The sequence below is a fragment of the Artemia franciscana genome, unplaced genomic scaffold (genome assembly GCF_032884065.1).
Source record: "Artemia franciscana unplaced genomic scaffold, ASM3288406v1 Scaffold_1282, whole genome shotgun sequence".
In the NCBI taxonomy this organism is placed as follows: Eukaryota; Metazoa; Arthropoda; class Branchiopoda; order Anostraca; family Artemiidae; genus Artemia; species Artemia franciscana.
In genome coordinates this window covers 1-18,780 of record NW_027062781.1, presented here as the reverse complement: position 1 = coordinate 18,780, position 18,780 = coordinate 1, and the positions used below count along the sequence as shown (strand labels likewise).

At 32.9% G+C, this 18,780-nt stretch overlaps 5 non-coding genes and 1 pseudogene across 5 annotated transcripts; 2 read left to right on the top strand and 4 right to left on the bottom strand.

Moving 5' to 3' along the window:
- The first annotated feature begins 908 nt into the window (after window positions 1–908).
- On the top strand, window positions 909–1,072 carry LOC136042435 (U1 spliceosomal RNA). Its single transcript, XR_010621305.1, has one exon. It is a non-coding gene; the product is annotated as a U1 spliceosomal RNA (small nuclear RNA).
- Window positions 1,073–1,419: 347 nt separating this feature from the next.
- Window positions 1,420–1,584, top strand: LOC136042426 (U1 spliceosomal RNA). The gene has a single exon (XR_010621298.1). It is a non-coding gene; the product is annotated as a U1 spliceosomal RNA (small nuclear RNA).
- An 11,047-nt stretch (window positions 1,585–12,631) lies between these two features.
- LOC136042427 (U2 spliceosomal RNA) lies at window positions 12,632–12,767 on the bottom strand (annotated as a pseudogene).
- A 2,931-nt stretch (window positions 12,768–15,698) lies between these two features.
- Window positions 15,699–15,809, bottom strand: LOC136042430 (U5 spliceosomal RNA). The gene has a single exon (XR_010621300.1). It is a non-coding gene; the product is annotated as a U5 spliceosomal RNA (small nuclear RNA).
- A 742-nt stretch (window positions 15,810–16,551) lies between these two features.
- Window positions 16,552–16,715, bottom strand: LOC136042434 (U1 spliceosomal RNA). Its single transcript, XR_010621304.1, has one exon. It is a non-coding gene; the product is annotated as a U1 spliceosomal RNA (small nuclear RNA).
- A 728-nt stretch (window positions 16,716–17,443) lies between these two features.
- LOC136042436 (U2 spliceosomal RNA) lies at window positions 17,444–17,634 on the bottom strand. The gene has a single exon (XR_010621306.1). It is a non-coding gene; the product is annotated as a U2 spliceosomal RNA (small nuclear RNA).
- Between the last annotated feature and the right edge of the window lie 1,146 nt (window positions 17,635–18,780).

Sequence of the window (18,780 nt, the reverse complement as noted above, 5' to 3'; positions counted from 1 at the left end):
TTGTGTGATCGAAAACGCGACTAAAAGTTTTAATTGATCAACACCAAGCAGGATTACGCGAAAATTGCATATTTAGCAAAAATTTTGTTTAGCACTTATGTAGCACCCTGTTCTCGAGAAAAATAGCACACTTTGGACAGGAGCAGGTGGCAACCCTGCTTCCGGGATCGGCGCACCCCTTTCGAGGGGAAATCAAAGTCCATGAACCTTAATAATAATGTTTATAATATGTTATTCAAAGTGAAGAGAGACCTTGCTGTTTGTTACTTAGTCCTTGAATATATTGGAAATCATTTTTTTTCCATATGAAAAAAAGAAGAAACACTGTATAAAATTTAAAAAAATGAAGAGTGAAAAAGCCAATGGGTGGACACCATAATTAATTTAAAGTGCCCAAGCTGGATCAAAGTCCCCATGCATCTTTATCGAAAATAGTTCGTAATTATAAACTGCTGAAATTTAAATTCAACCAATATTCGATAAAATGGCCGAAGCGACTTTTTTTGGCCTCAGGCGGCTTGGCTCTGCGGTGAGTTGTTGATAGTAGCAATGACTAGAGCCCCCCTATGATTGTTAGAGAGAAAATAATTGGCAAAGTCAGTAGAACGGTCACTAGGTTCTCAGAAATTAAAGTTTCGACTTTTCAGTCAAATTGATAAGAGAGTGAGAAACCCCTGATTTTCTTTTCTCAATAAAGTAAACTTGCATTTAAACGATCTAGAGGCGTGCATATGAAAATGAAATGGGGCATTCCTATTTTCAAAAATAATTCAGAGACTTGATTCACTGCTGTGAAAAAAGTATTGTAAAGCTACATCTGTTTAATAAATTAAAGTTTGTGAGTGGCATTCAAAGCAACCTGATTTATGTCGAAAGACATTAGTAAAATGTTTGATTTTTAACAATTCATATTTCCCTAGCAAAAAAGCTGCCTTAATCATGAAAGAGGTGCTCTTAGGGCGAGGCCTACCCATTACACTCCGGATTGGCTGACCCCTGTGATTACCCCAAATGGGGTTAACTCAACAACGTAATTTTTAGTAGTTGAGGACTACGTTTTTTCGGACCTAAGTCCACACATTAAATAGATTTCTTCGTTTAAGCGCGGACTATGTTTCAATTTTGTGAATTGAAAGGAAAAACTGTGCAAATTAATAATGTTTAAACCAAGTAAATTAGAACATCTCTTAAATAAACACATTTTGTTTTTCTTAGTCTTGTATAAAAGCAAATGATAGGGTATCAATGACCAGTCGCCATAATTAAATTAAATTGCCTAAACTGATTGAATTCCTGATGCATTTTGTTTTTGAAAATACTCCGTAATTATCAAATACTAATTTTTAAATTGAACTGGGAATCGAATCAAATTGCTAAAATTTAAATTAAGTCTTTTTAAATTAAGATTTTGAACAATTCCTACTTACCTGGCTAGAGATTTACCTTGATCATGAAGGAGGCGCTCACAGGGTGAGGCCTTTCCGCTGCACTTCGGATTGGCTGACCCCTGTGATTACCACAAATGGGGGTAGCTCAACAGCGTAATTTTATGGTAGTGGGGGACTGCGTTCGCGGGGACCCCTCTACACATTAAATAGGTTTCTTCCTTTGAGCGCGCACTATGTTGCAATTTGAGACGGAAACGTGTCAAAAGTCAAACCCATAATAAAATATGTTATACGTAAGTGTGTAAGACGACATTTTCCGCAGCAGCACATGAAATTTTTTCCACACACAGCAACACATAGACAAGACATTAGACTTTTACAAGACACTCACTTGTAAAAGTGTTTTAGTGCAAAAAATATCGTATATTTACAATATACATATATATATATATATATATATATATATATATATATATATATATATATATATATATATATATATATATATATATATATATATATATATATATATATATATATATATATATATATATATATATATATATATATATATATATATATATATATATATATATATATATATATATATATATATATATATATATATGTTTTTAACTACGTAAAACATGTGAATATACAACATTCTTCGATGTCCCATTGTCTGTGCATATAAATAGATTGTCAGGTTTACCGACTCTTGAACATGCAACATATAATTGTCCATGGGAAAAACAATCCGTATTCAGATCTATTCCTCATTATTCTAATGATGTGTCCCTGTTTCCCGGTCGTCATTTATATTCCCTGTGTCCCGGTGTCCCGGTCGTCATTTGTGTCCCGGTCTGTAATTTCTATTCTTATTTTTATTTCTTATTTTTTATTATTTGTAAATTCTTATTTCTATTCTATGTAATTTCTATATATATATATATATATATATATATATATATATATATATATATATATATATATATATATATATATATATATATATATATATATATATATATATATATATATATATATATATATATATATATATATATATATATATATATATATATATATATATATATATATATATATATATATCTATGTGTGTGTGTGTGTGTGTGTTATTGCTTGATTTTAGTACTGCTCTATCGGCCCCCCCCTCCCAAAAAAAAGGCTGAATGAAAAAACTGAATAATACACAAAAAGTAAAAATTCCTAAACACACACACACACACACACAGACAAATAGAAATTAGTCTATAAATTTAAATATTTCTCATAAAAAACTATTTCAAATAGCTTAAATTAGTAATATAGTGGACTCCATAAATGACTTTAGGAGGGGATCAGTAAGAATAGCTAGAAAACTGTATACCAACCACACAGTCTAATAATATGAACCTTGCTTACACAAAATATCACCTAGTATTATTCCTAAATTTTGATTCAAAGTATTCTCTGAAGGGATTAAGCCCTTAATTTAGTTAACCATTTTTATATCAATTTTTCGTGTTTTATTTTTGGAAAAACTAATTTTTGTTTTTAAGTTTTTTTATGCCGCATGATTTTTCGATTAATTTGGAAAATTAAAAATGCATACATTTTAAAACACAAATTTATAATCAACAAAGCAACGAGAATACTCAGTTTAGCTATAATTAGAACTTGTTTCGCACTAACAAAATTAAGCTTTCAATCTAACCAGAACCATGGATTACAAAAGCTATTTCAATTAACACTTATAGGTGACGATTATCAATTCTAAAACATGAAAGATAAGGAAATAAAATAATATAATGTAATAAGAATTTCTATTGGCGAGGACTTTAAATCAAAGTGAAATAAATATTTATCTATAGAAAAAAGTTTTTACAGCCATTAGAAAAGTTCAAAGAACGCATATTTTTGTGAAAAAACTTGATAATTGCAAAGTCTAATTGTACTAACAACGTTGAGGTCTAACTAGAAAAAAACAGAGAGTTTTATTATCATTTTCACTTGATCTGGAAAATATTGGCTCCACTAGGATTTTGATGAAATTACGCCACTGTGGGACGAAGGACACAGATGAGTATGTTTTCAATAATAAATAATAGCAGTAGGGACCTTTAATTTTGCCTAAAATTGTCCTTGTTTAAAAATGTTCGGATATAATGTTTTGAGTAAGAAAATTTTAGGTAAAGCGCTCCGGACCCAAAAAGTGCTAGAAAAAAAAGGACTGAGAATAGAAGAAAAAACTGCATTTCCATAGAAACATGAAATGTAGTGGCGTCGATTCACGAAAATATAACTCTTCAATATCTCGGGGGGGGGGGGGGCTCTTCCCCTGATTGTCCCAAATATATCCCTAAGAATATATTGCTCCGTAGTTTTGCATCTTGCAACACAGTGTTTCCTCCAAATGTTGACCCGGTGAAATACATTTTCATCTTCGTCATACATTTCGTCTTTGATTATACCTTTGTTTCCCAATTATGCTGAGTTTCGATTAAAAATAGTCAATGGTCTTTCGGGTTGGTGGATTTTATCATTTCTTCAACAATTTTACAACTGGTAAAATCCTTCAAAATTTGTTTACCTTGTCATTAATAAGATTTCTCTAGTCCTTGAAAACGTCGGTGTACATTATACAGTTTTTTTAAACATAAAAAGATACTGACGTAGAATAGCCACTAACACCCAAGCATTCTCTCTCTCTTGAGCCCAAATAATTGCAACTCTGGGTTTTAGTAATATTAAATTACGTATCAATCTGAAGTTTTATTAAATTTAATTTTTGAGCAAATCGCCTTTTCAATTATTTTTATGATTCAGCTTTGAATCAACTAAAATTTACCATAAACACAATGTAATTATTTTTCAGGACATTAGTTCAAACTACAAGGAGTCTATCGGGATGGTAAAAAGTATCGTTTCTTCATAACTCAACAATTGAATCAACCCTTCAAAAATTGTAAATATTATTTATGAAAATTGCCAGATTCTTCCTGTAGAGGTGGAACCACGGTTAATATATATAAGTTTTAATTAACTGAGTAGAAATATTTTTTATTCTTTTGTTTTAAAGCATAAAAAATTTTAAAGATTCATAATTCAAAATCTAATTTATTGTCTATTGATTGCGAATTTTTAATAATATAAATATTTTATTAAAATATAAAATGTAAAGTAAGTAGAGGACTTGTAAGACAAGAATCAATAAAGTAATAAGAAATCGAGGGGATGACCACTCCCTAGTTGAAATTCATAATCTCTTGCGTTTCAGTGTTTTTGAAATTAAACAGGGCTTAATAGAATATAATATTTTAAGCTTCAAATGTCGTTAAACTAAGGCTACCATATAAAATCGTAAAAAAAAACAAATATGTTGATTTTGGAATTACGAGTAAAGTTGGCAGGTTAAGTTTCAAATTCTTAGTCGTAGAAATTACAAAAGAAATTTTACAAAAATATAAATCTGGCAAAGAATAGGGGGAAGGGGGAGATTATAAAATACATAGAGTAGAAAAAGTATGATTCATTACCCCAAGCCTGTTATATAAATATTCTATTGGTAGTTAGGAAGAAAGAACCCAAATGCTTACATTTACCTTTGTCCTAATTACTTTAGCAGCAAAAAGGTCGAGCAAAACCGTATTTGTTATTATTTGACCTTTTGACCTAATAAATCAACTAGTTCGTGGTAACAAAATAAGTACAGAGCGATGCGCCGCAATTGTAACCGAAACTGTAAGAATCGGGGTTTTGATAATAGTAGATACATCAAAAGAATTGAATTTTGATATTTTTTCAAAATATAGAATTCGTGAAGTTTTGTGCTTTCCCCCAAAGTTTCGAGCCTGAAAAAATTTGCCCAATTTTTGAAAAAGAAGGAAACGCCCCCAAAAAATGAAATGATTTAATGAAAATCATACCATAAGGTTCAGCTTATCAGAGAACCCTACTTTAGAGATTCAATCCCTTATATATGAAAATGAGTAATTTTAATTTTTTTGTTGAAAACTAGGTCACAGATAGGTGTTGATAGGGTGATCACATCGGACCATTGATCCTAGATGATCGGAAGAGGGTTCGTTTAATAGGAAATAGAAAGACCTAGTAGCAAAGTTTTCTACTCAAAATTTTGAGATAGCCATTTTGTTCACCATTGTCTAAAGACCTAATAATTATAGTTTTGAGGATGACTGACCCCTCAAAGCTTCTGGGGGAAGGGTTGCAAGTATTTCAGGTGTTTTTAATTTTTTTTTAAATTTACACCCCTGAAAGGTATAGGTTCTTAATGAAAATCACACCGTCAGATTCAGCGTATCAGAGAACAATGCTGTAGGATTTAAAGCTCTTATCTGCACAAATGTGGAATTTGTGTTTTTTGTGCGAAGAAAGATCACGGATGCGTGTTTACTTGTTTTTTTTCCAGGGGTAATTATGTAGACTCAGTGGTCCTAGAATTTCGCGAGAGGGATCATTCGAATGGTAATTAAAAGTTCTAGTGCCCTTTTGAAGTGACCGAAGACTTGAAGCTAAACCCCCTCCCGCCCTCCTTTTCCCCCAAAGTCAACAGATCAAATTTTGTGATAGCCATATCTCTTTAGCATTGTCGAATTATCCAATGATAGTTGAAATATCTATGTCTTTGAGGACGACTTAATCCCCTACCGTCCCAAGGGGAATGGCTGTAAATTATGAACTTTACCCATTGTTTACACTTACTATTAGTTATTGGTAAGCATACAGACATTTTCTGGGTGAGGGGGGGGGGTCAGGAGGATTGGGTCCCGTAGGAAGATTTTCCAAGGGAAGAGTTTCTTATGGAGAAAAAAAAATTCTATAAAGGGGGCACTGGATATTCCAGCGCAATTAAAAAAAAAACGATCAGAAATTAAATGTAAAAAAACATTCTTTTTAGACTGCAAGTAAAAAGTAATATTACAACTTAAGACGAACAGAAACTATGACATATATGAGGGGGTTCGTCCCCTCGTCAATACCTCTCTGTTTACACTAAAGTAGTTTTGGTAATTTCAAAAGAGCTATTTGTTTTAATTATACGGCTTTTGTGATTCAGGGATCATTCTTAAAGAAACGGAACAAAATTCGAACTTTAGCTTAAAGAGCGAGGTATTGACGAGGAGGCTAACCCACTCATATTACGTATATGAGGAAGTTCCCTCTCCCCTTTCAATACCTCGTTCCTTACGCTAGAGTTCGAATTTTGTTAAATAACGGCCGATATAATAAATAATTTGTGGGTGTTATTTTCCGTTCAAACTTAGCATTGGGTTTTACTGTAAGCAGCTTTATAACTATGATTTTTATGTGATACTGAACCAAAGATATTGTATGTCTTCGGCTTGTGGTTGTTATTAAATTAAAAAAAAACAAGTTTTTTCCAACTAAAAGTAAGGAATAACATTGAAACTATTAATGTTTTAATAAATTATACATCTATCGAGTAAATACGTATATATTATTAAGTATTATTTCATAATAAATTATTACCTATATTTTAAAGATATTTTTTTCATGCATTTCAGTCATTTGAGAATTGCTCAACTTGTGAATCATTTTTATAAAATAGTTTCGTCCTCTTTGAACGTTTTGTTACTATGCCTTACAAAATTAGTTTCACAAATATCACTAATTCTAGTTACGTGGTAAAATCTTTCCAAGGAGGAATTTCTCGTGGGGGAAGGGAATTTTCCATGGAGGGGAGCCGGATTTCCCGACATTATTAAAGAAACTTTCAGCAATTAAATAAGAACATGTTTTTTCAACTGAAAGTAAGAAGTAACATTAAAACTGAAAACTAACAGAAAATATTACGTATATGACATGGTTTGCCTCTCCCCTGTAGCTTGCTCTTGCGCTGAAGTTTATTTTTTAGCTTTGAAAAGAGGCTACTATTCTAACTAAATAACCTTTTCGATTCAGGAGTAATTCTTAAACAACTGAAACAAAATTCACACTTAGGTTATTATTTGTTTAAAAAAAAGTAAAATTAATATTCAAATTTCACGTTAATTATTCATATGCGGTGAGTGAAAATCAAAATCTGAGTTAATTCGAAAACGTTCAGAAATTCAGTATAAAAAAACAAGTTTTTTTAACTGAAAGTAAGGAGCGACATTAAAACTTAAAACGAACAGAAATCATTTGGTATATGAAAAGGGCTGTCCCCTCCTAAACACTCCGCTCTTTACAAGAAGTTTTGTATTGTTTTATAAAGCAGAGTTATGAGGAAGAGTCAAACTTTAGCGTGAAGAGCGGGCGTTGAGAAAGGGACAGTCCCTTTCATATGCGGACTAGTTTCCATTTCATTTTAAGTTTTAATTTCGCTCCCTACTTTCAGTTAAAAAAAAACTTGTTTTTTCATTTAATTAAGTTTAAGAACAGGGACGTTTCAGGTATTTATTTGAAACACTTTTCTATTTCCCAAGAACACACGAGGAGTATGTCTCAGGATGGGACAGTGGGGTAAATTCAATAAAATGTAGTGGGGAGGGTGAGATTCATTTTCCAAACCAAGAAGGGTCAATTTTGATTTTTTTTTTTTTTTAATGAAAACAGAAACAGGTAGCCCATTTGTAAATGACAATTCAAAAAAATATACTTCGCAAAATATAGAAGGAGGGGGAAATAAATTTACAATTGATCCCCATCCTCTGCCAATCGATACGCCAGGGAGGGGTAAATTTGTCAGTATAGCAAAAGATGTGAGTTTCCTTATAAATTAACGACGAACGAAATTAATGGGAGCCATAGCTATTCCCCCTTTTTGAAAGCCCCTCCCCCTCTTCCTAGATTGTTTGCTGCTTAAAATTGATTGAAATACGTTGGAAAGATAACCACACATAAATTTATTGTTACGGGGGCATTCTGTTGTTGCCAAATATTTATGAATCGAAATTTCACTTTTCATAAGAGTGTAGCGTATTTTTCCACTTTTAAACTTTTATGTATTTTTGTAAGTTATTCCATTTTAAGAATTAAAATGACCACAGTGCAGCTACCATCCCCCACACGCCCCAAAAACACATCCAATATAAATTTTGAGACACTCCGTTTATTCAATATAGTCCATAGCCCCTGTAACAAGGCTTTTGGATTGATATAAACCACTAGAGTCTGAAGGTGAGTGGTGCATTTTGTGCCCCTTGGGAATTTAGGGTTTGAAGGGAAGGACAGGTTATATAAACTTTAGAAGTGACTCATTAGGTTGAAATTAGAACTTTTAGCTCCTTTTTATGAGTCTTAAAGTTAAATTATGAGTAATTTAATCTTAAAGTTACATTTGGTTTTCAAGCATAAAGAGAAAATCGCGAAACAGTGGGGGGTTAACCTGCACAATAGCCCTAAATATATATTTACAAGATCGTTAAACTATGCTAAACAAAATGGCTTTCTTAAAATTTTGATTAAAATGCATGGATAATTATGAGCTAAAGAGGAGGGCTGATTACACTCCAAACACTTTCGAGTATTAAAAAGGGTACTACAACTTCGAATTTCCAATCAAATTAGCTCCTTTAAAATATAAATGATATAGATAGAGCTGCGCTGCCTATGATATTGCTTATATTACCTTTTAATACTTTCATGTGTATCGCGTCTTTCCTTTAATTGTAACTCCCACTAAACGTTTCAACCCTTAACGTCATTAGTTACTATAATTGTAGATGTGGCATTAAAAGTACACGCATAGTGTCTTCTGGCTAGGTGTGCCACAAATTACCCTGAAAGGTCTATCTTTATAATGTAAGCTGTTATTGTGATATTTGTGCGTGGTGAAAGACCGGTTGCTGGGAGGGGGGCTTGTTGAATTCAATCACTTTTGACTCTTAAAAGGGAACTAAAACTTTAAATTAAACCAAATGAGCCAATTATAAAGTTTATACAATCATCTCTTCCATAAGAATTTTAAGTCCCCTAGAGCATAGCTTAGAATCTTGACCCACAGGTTCTAGTGACTTATTAACCGTAGAATTTGTATTAAAAGTATACACATAGTGGCTTCAGACGAGTTCAAGATCTGCCACAGCTTACTCTGAAAGGCCAAACTTAATAATCTAAGCCATTATTGTATTAGGAGCAAAGAAGGGTAGTCGGGGAAGGTCTGATTGAAATCCATCACTTTTGATTCTTAAAAAGGAATTAAAAAATTCCAATTTCAACCAAATGAACGATCTGTAAAGTTTATATTACCAACCTTTTCATTCGAGCCTTAAATGCGCCTGGGGGATAAAATTTTTTGCTATATAGTTTTAACAAAAATTGGGCACTAACTTTTTTTTACATTATTTTTTTTACTAGGACTACATCATTTTCTATTCCTCTATTTACTCTATGGGAGGGGAGGGGGAATTTCACACAGGGGTATTTTCTGAGGGATGGGGGAATAACCCAAAAATACTTTTTATTACTAAAAAGTTATTTTGGTGTTACCCCTATTTACTGAAAAGTTTTATGGCTGTCATGTTCAAATTTTAAAATAAGATTTTGTCAGAATATTAACGCTACTGATACCTGAAACTAGTAGTCAATCCTGACGTACGTTCCACAAATAAAATTTTTAGCTTACGCACATGAATTACAAAAGACGAACAAGCGGAATAACTCACAATTATTGCTTATATACGGAAAAGTAATTTGTCTGATGCTTTCTTCCTTCACCTTATTCTGTCTTTTTTTATTCGTATCTATTACACTGATTTTTTTTTTTTTTTATTCGTACAGTTATCTATATAATTTTTTTCTTCGAGAAAGTGCATTTGGGTAGACATTGCAATGATTATTTCCATTAGACTGATTTACTAGGATATTTTTGAAAATAGCTTGGGAGTTCCAAAGGGAAAAGGAGAGCTGATGGACATATGGTTCCGTTTTAGAAAGTATGTTTCAATTAATAAAGTTAATTTTATGACACATTTTTGCAAGGCAATTCTACAAAAATCTAGGATTTTGTGTGTGTGTTAATATGTTGCTGTGTTTTTCCAGGGATGATCAAAATTGAACCAGTGATCATAGTATATCGGGAAAGAACTTATTTGATCGGAAGTCATAAGTTCTAGTGCCCAATTAATTAACCAAAAGTCGTCCTATCAAAATTTTGAGATAGCCATTTTAAAGCATAGTAAAAAAATCTAGTAATTGTGTCTTTGACAATGACTTAAACCCCTAAATCTAATGAGAAAGAAGCATAAATCTGACAACTTGATCTTTGATTTAAAGATATTTTCACGGAAACGTCTCAAAATTCAAACTCATAATAAATTATGTCATACGTAAGTGCGTAAGACGACATTTTCCACAGCAACACATGAAATTTTTTTCCACACACAGCAACACATAGAGAAGACATTAGACTTTTACAAGACACTCACTTGTAAAAGTGTTCTAGTGCAACAAATATCGTATATTTACAATATTTTGTATATACATATATACATATATATATATATATATATATATATATATATATATATATATATATATATATATATATATATATATATATATATATATATATATATATATATATATATATATATATATATCATGAAAATATCATGAAGGGCTCATCAGGAGAATACACTGGCCTATAGAGTTTCGCCACTTTAAATTCTCTACCCAGCCACACACACAAACACGCACACACACACACACACAGACAAATATAAATTAGTCTATAAATTTAAATATTTCTCATAAAAAACTATTTCAAATAACTTAAATTAGTAATATAGTGGACTCCATAAATGACTTTAGGAGGGGATCAGTAAGAATATCCAGAAAATTGTATGCCAACCACACAGTCTAATAATATTAACTTTGCTTACACAAAATATCACCTAGTAGCCTATTATGTTTAAATTTTGATTCAAAGTATTCCCTGAAGGGATTGAGCCCTTAATTTAGTTAACCATTTTTATATCAATTCTTCGTGTTTTATTTTTGGAAAAACTAATTTTTGTTTTTAAGTTTTTTTATGCCGCATGATTTTTCAATTAATTTGGAAAACTAAAAATGCATACATTTTAAAACACAAATTTATAATCAACAAAGCAACGAGAATACTCAGTTTAGCTATAATTAGAACTTGTTTCGCACTAACAAAATTAAGCTTTCAATCTAACCAGAACCATGGATTACAAAAGCTATTTCAATTAACACTTATAGTTGACGATTATCAATTCTAAAACATGACAGATAAAGAAATAAAATAATATAATGTAATAAGAATTTCTATTGGCGGGGACTTTAAATCAAAGTGGAGTAAATATTTATCTATAGAAAAAAGTTTTTACAGTCAGAGAATCATGCTGTAGGGTTTAAAGCCTTTATCTGCACAAATGTGGAATTTGTGTTTTTTGTGCGAAGAAAGATCACGGATGCGTGTTTACTTGGTTTTTTTTTTTTCCGGGGGTAATTATGTAGACTCAGTAGTCCTTGAATTTCGCGAGAGGGATCGCGGACGGAAATTAAAAGTTCTACTGCCCTTTTTAAGTGACCAAAGAATTGAAGCTAAACCCCCTCCCGCCCTCATTTTCCCCCAAAGTCAACAGATCAAATTTTGTGATAGCCATATATCTTTAGCAATGTCGAATTATCCAATGATAGTTAAAATATCTATGTCTTTGAGGATGACTTAATCCCCTACCGTCCCAAGGGGAACGGCTGTAAGTTATGAACTTTGCCCATTGTTTACACATACTATTAGTTATTGGTAAGCATACATACATTTTCTGCGGGAGGAGGGTCAGGAGGATTGGGTCCCGTAGGAAGATTTTCCAAGGAAAGAGTTTCTTATGGGGAAAGAAAATTACTATGAAGGGGGCACTGGATATTCCAGCGCAATTAAAAAAAAATATCAGAAATTAAATCTAAAAAAGCTTTTTAAACTGCAAGTAAAAAGTAACATTAAAACTTAAGACGAACAGAAACTATTACATATATGAGGGGGTTCGTCCCCTCGTCAATACCTCTCTGTTCACACTATAGTAGTTATGGTAATTTCAAAAGAGCTATTTGTTCTAATTAAACGGCTTTTGTGATTCAGGGGTCATTCTTAAAGAAATGGAACAAAATTCGAACTTTAGCTTAAAGAGCGAGGTATGGACGAAGAGGCTAACCTACTCATATTACGCACAAGAGGAAGTTCCCCCTCCGCTTTCAATGCCTTGTTCTTTACGCTGGAGTTCGAATTTTGTTAAATAACGGCCGCTATAAGCAATAATTTGTTGGTGTTACCCTCCGGTTTCACAAATCAGTTTAATATTCTAGGCCCCTTGTAGGGGCCGTATCAGATATTAAGCTGATAAAAACAGATATTACACTTTGATTTTAGCCAAAAGGCCGAGAAGCAAATTCAACAAGGATTGTCAAAGCGATTATAAGAATAAAAGTAACAAAGTTTGTCACAAAATTTATTTCGGTTGCAATTCCCAAATAACATTCACTTAACTTATCAGTTTGTCTTTAGATTTTTGTAAACAGTACGAAACATTTCCCATCATATCAAAGTTTATCTCAAAATTTTAATGGTAAACGGAAAATTTTCCAATCAAGACTTGGACAAAATTCTCACTCAAAAAGCCAAAATCAGAAAAGATAACACCTTAAATCAAAGATATATTCTCTTGGCCCTTTAGCTGACAATGATTTGAACCAGCATTGATGAATAACGTTAATTCACGACAATTAAGGGGGTGGGGGACAGAGAAAAGTTTTTTTTCGAAATCCAGAGAGAACAATTCTCTTGTATTTTTACTTTCTTTTACAAAAATACCCCAAAAACACCCTCATTTGCAATAAAAGTTGTCAATCCACCAGTCGAACCCACTGGTATTGTTCAAAAGAGCCAATTCATGGAAACTAGAGGACAAGGCTGGACCCAATGAGCTAATCCCCGATCTGTTTGTCTGACTCGTTAAAACGTAGGTCAATGCATTTAAACAAGTTTCCGATGGGTTTTATTTTTTTTTTTTTTGTATTCCTTCCTCAAAATAGATATGTAAACACAGCCCAAGCGGAAGGGGAGAGGGGGCGAAAGAGTATTCTCTAGATTCCAGGCAGGGGAATCTCGTTGTCTTTTCAATTTCTTTAAGAAAAATACAAAGAAAAAAAACAAGCCCTTTTTCAATGATAAGACCACGAAGAGATTTTTTTTGAATCTAAGAGGAGGAATACAGGAAAGACATCTTGTGGAGGAAAAATCCTTCCCTGAATTAGAGCCACTGGTTTTCCATATATGCTACATTGTAACAATGCAAGTTTTATTAAGACATTATTCAATTTGCTTCAAATATGGAAACAAAAGCTGAATTTTCAATCACCTAAGAAAGATGCACAGACACGAAACAGTTAGACTTTATCAGATAAATGATTGCTTACTTTATTGTATATGTATTTGTCCTTTTCATTTGTCATTTACTTGAGTAATTCTATAATTCCATCTTCTTACTAACTATGTAGCCCAGAAGACTGTCTTGAACAATAGATGGCCTTCACGTAGAATTCCAGTTTTATAGGAGAATTTGATCAAAGCTTATTAAACAACTCTAAGGTTTGAAACCATAGAAAAGTAGGGGCGTAATTTGCTATGGAGCTGGAAGATACAACTGCCCCTCCCCCAAACCTCATTCCCCTCCCCCTTCTGAAATTTAGTTTCTTCCAAAATTTAGTCTAAACTAATATTAACGTATAAATTTAAGGATATACAGAAACACTTTCTTTTTTAAGTAAATTTATAGTTCTTTTAGAGTACTAAACAGTGCCTCTGTGGTACCAAATGACTTCTTTTTGTTTTTACTGCTATTTTCACTTTATTTTGGACAAAGGGTTCCATCTTTGCTCCTCCATCCCCTTTAAGTCTGGATTTTGACAAAATTACGCCGCTGTAAAAAAGCAAAAGAAATGAAAAAAAGTCCTATAAGATGGAGTCGAGCTACAAGGACTTAGTAGAAACAAAGTAGTACGAGGAAAGTTGCATTCCAATTTGGTGGTATCTTTTGATTTTTCAAGGGCAGAAGATCAATTACTTTATGCAGTAATAGTGTGTATGGATTTCAGTTAGTTTTGTTCAGATTTGTTGAGCAATGCTTTGCCTTTTACTTTTTAGCCTAAATAAATTACGTGGCTATGCTCTAAGGATAATAAATCCAGAAATAGTTACTTTTTAAGACGAAGCAAAAGAGGATTAAATGTAGCTGGGACTTGAATCGCTTTTACACCATCTAAGGGCTTAAGAAATAAATACAAGAATCGTTTCCGTTCCAATTTCGTACAGGCCCATTGGCCCATCACAAAGTCTTCTCCCTCTGGAGGCAAAATAGACTTGCGTAAAATTTAGGATGGTTCTTGAGGAAGGCCTGCATAAGAAAAAAGGGCCAGTCCTGACCACATACATTCCTTGTGCCAAAATATGTTGTAAAATGTATTTCAGTCATTTCAGACCGAGGAATCATTAGTTTAGCTGTTAGAATGCCACACTTCAGACTAACCGAATGTATCAACGAATATAAAACTTTGAGGTGGTAAATCACAGAGATTTTGTGTTATATTTGCATTTAGGCTCCAGGCTTCTCCTTCCTCACAGACCTGTTTCTTGGTCTTCCTTCACATGGAGAATCACCTGTTGATCCTCTTTTCCGTTCACACAGAGAATGGTCTCTTGAATCGTGTTCTCCCGCCAGACTGAGCATTGTATCTAGAAACCAATGGAATCCCCAAATGAACGGATTTGCCCCTGTAAGATCTCAAAACTCCTCATTTTAGAGGAATCCCCTAAAATGGAATGGAAATACGGTTCCTAGACGAGGGAGGAATGAGGGCCCTAAGAGATTCAGGACTCAATAGCGCATAGGACTTGGCACACTATTGCATCAAACCAAGAGTGCCTTCGAGCATCCCTTACCCGCTGAAAAGTAGCTTCCCTGGATGTCATCTGCAAAAGATAACAACAAACATCTATCCAGCCACTTGTCAACTGAAGGGCTGTAGGCAACTAGGCGACTAACAATACCAATCACGTCTACTTCGCTGTAAACATAGCTTATTTAGACACCATTGGAAGTTTTGCCATATTTCACAATTACTGTCCCTTTTTAGTATTTGCCCATAAGTTCACCATTTGTTTTATATTTTTGAAAAGATTGGATTTTTGTTCATAAAAAACTTCAATTATCTTGCATTTTCCAGGGTTACTTGTCTGACAACCCTAATATCTTGATAAGTAAGATAATATATAAATAATATCTAGATAAGTAATCTTAAAAACATACAACAATAGTGTATACTAGTCTGCCTTTCGGCATTCAAAAATTTGTTAAGACTCATCAAGTGCCCAGCCCCACGGTAATCTTTAGTAAAAGGCGAAAGATTAACTCGATATGAGGAGAGGTCAGAGCTATGAAAATCGCTAAGGTTGACTTGGTAATATAAAAATAAATCCTAGTAAATCCTCGTGGATTTTTTTTAACAAAGTTCAAAAGCAATAAGAAATTCAATGTTCAATCAAGTAAATACGGGCCAAAAAAATCATATGATACGAAAACATATTCAATGAACAGCAATTCATGGGAAACTTTAATGACATACTACTAAAACTAAATCTGCAGAAAGTAACATAAATATTCAGTAATCAGGCCCAAAAATAATTGTAATGTAGCTGAATGGTCGATCAATTGCTGTAGCCAAAGGCCCCCTATTAAAATATTCCAAGAAGCTTAGCGGTAGTGAAGGAATTCTTAGTCTGATATGTTGCCAACGCAATTGACTTGATGAAATGTGTAGTGACCAAGGGCATTTCACTTTTTAAGACTAGCCTTTGTGACTTAATTTAAATTTTAGCAATTTGATTCGATTCCCAGTTCAATTTAAAAATTAGTATTTGATAATTACGGAGTATTTTCAAAAACAAAATGCATCAGGAATTCAATCAGTTTAGGCAATTTAATTTAATTATGGCGACTGGTAATTGATACCCTATCATTTGCTTTTATACAAGACTAAGAAAAACAAAATGTGTTTATTTAAGAGATGTTCTAATTTACTTGGTTTAAACATTATTAATTTGCACAGTTTTTCCTTTCAATTCACAAAATTGAAACATAGTCCGCGCTTAAACGAAGAAATCTATTTAATGTGTGGACTTAGGTCCGAAAAAACGCACTCCCCAACTACTAAAAATTACGTTGTTGAGTTAACCCCATTTGGGTTAATCACAGGGGTCAGCCAATCCGGAGTGTAATGGGTAGGCCTCGCCCTAAGAGCACCTCTTTCATGACTAAGGCAGCTTTCTTGCTAGGGAAATATGAACTGTTTAAAATCAAACATTTTACTAATGTCTTTCGACATAAATCAGGTTGCTTTGAATGCCACTCACAAACTTTAATTTATTAAACAGATGTAGCTTTACAATACTTTTTTCACAGCAGTGAATCAAGTCTCTGAATTATTTTTGAAAATAGGAATGCCCCATTTCATTTTCATATGCACGCCTCTAGATCGTGTAAATGAAAGTTTACCTTTTTGAGAAAAGAAAATCAGGGGTTTCTCACTCTCTTATTAATTTGACTGAAAAGTCGAAATTTTAATTTCTGAGAACCCAGTGAGGGTTCTACTGACTTTGCCAATTATTTTCTCTCTAACAATCATAGGGGGGCTCTAGTCATTACTACTATCAACAACTCACCGCAGAGCCAAGCCGCCTGAGGCCCAAAACAGTCGCTTCAGCGATTTTATCGAATATTGGTTCAATTTAAATTTTAGCAGTTTATAATTACGAACTATTTTCGATAAAGATGCATGGGGACTTTGGTCCAGCTTGGGCACTTTAAATTAATTATGGCGTCCACCCATTGGCTTTTTAACCATTCATTTTTGTAAATTTTATACAGTGTTTCTTCTTTTTTTCATATGGAAAAAAAATGATTTCCAATAGTTTCAATGACTAAATAACAAACGGCAGAGTCTCTCTTCACTTTGAATAACATATTATACAAATTATTGATTAGGGTTTATGGACTTTGGTTTCCCCTCGATAGGGGCGCGCCGATCCCGGAGGTACATCAATACCGGGCCAACGCATGAAGGGAGCGGAGCAAGCCCCAACATCCCTCCGGTTTCCAAAAATCAGTTTAATATTCTAGGCCCCATGTAGGGGCCGTATCAGATATTAAGCTGATAAGAACAAATACTACACTTTATCTTAGCTAAAAGGCCAAGAAGCGATAATTCAAAAAGGATTGTCAAAGGATTTATAAGAATACAAGTAACAAAGTTTTTCACAAAAATTATTTCGGTTGCAATTCCCAAATAACATTCAGTTAACTTAGCACTTTGTCTTTAGATTTTTGTAAACAAAACGAAACATTTCCCATTATATCAAAGTTTATCTCAAAATTTTAATGGTAAACGGAAAATTTTCCAATCAAGACTTGGACAAAATTGCCACTCAAAAAGCCTTAATCAGAAAAGATAACACCTTAAATCAGAGATATATCCTCTTGGCCCTTTAGCTGACAATGATCGGAACCAGCATTGATGAATAACGTTAATTCACGGAAATTAAGGGGGTGGGGGACAGAGAAAAGTTAATTTTTCGAAATCCAGAGAGAACAATTCTCTTGTTTTTTTACTTTCTTTTACAAATATACCCCAAAAAACACCCTCATTTGCAATAAAAATTGTCAATCCACCAGTCGACACCACTGGTATTGATCAAATGTGCCAATTCATGGAATTAAAGACATTTAATCAAATACAATTATTAAAGACAAGGTAAATAAGTTTTGAAGGAATTTACCAGTTATAAAATTGTTGAAGAAATGATAAAATCCACCAACCCGAAAGAACATTGACTATTTCTAATCGGAACTCAGCATAATTGGGAAACAAAAGTATCAAAGTATACTCAAAGAAAATGTACAAGGACTTAAGCAGTGCATGTAAAACAAAAACTCTTAGCAAAATGGTGATTTCACCATTAAATGGTGAAATTAAATGGTGATTCATTAGAATTAATAATCGTCAACTATAAGTGTTAATTGAAATAGCTTTTGTAGTCCATGGTTCTGGTTAGATTGAAAGCTTAATTTTGTTAGTGCGAAACAAGTTCTAATTATAGCTAAACTGAGCATTCTCGTTGCTTTGTTGATTATAAATTTGTGTTTTAAAATGTATGCATTTTTAGTTTTCCAAATTAATTGAAAAATCATGCGGCATAAAAAAACTTAAAAACAAAAATTAGTTTTTCCAAAAATAAAACACGAAAAATTGATATAAAAATGGTTAACTAAATTAAGGGCTTAATCCCTTCAGGGAATACTTTGAATCAAAATTTAAGTATAATACTAGGTGATATTTTGTGTAAGCAAAG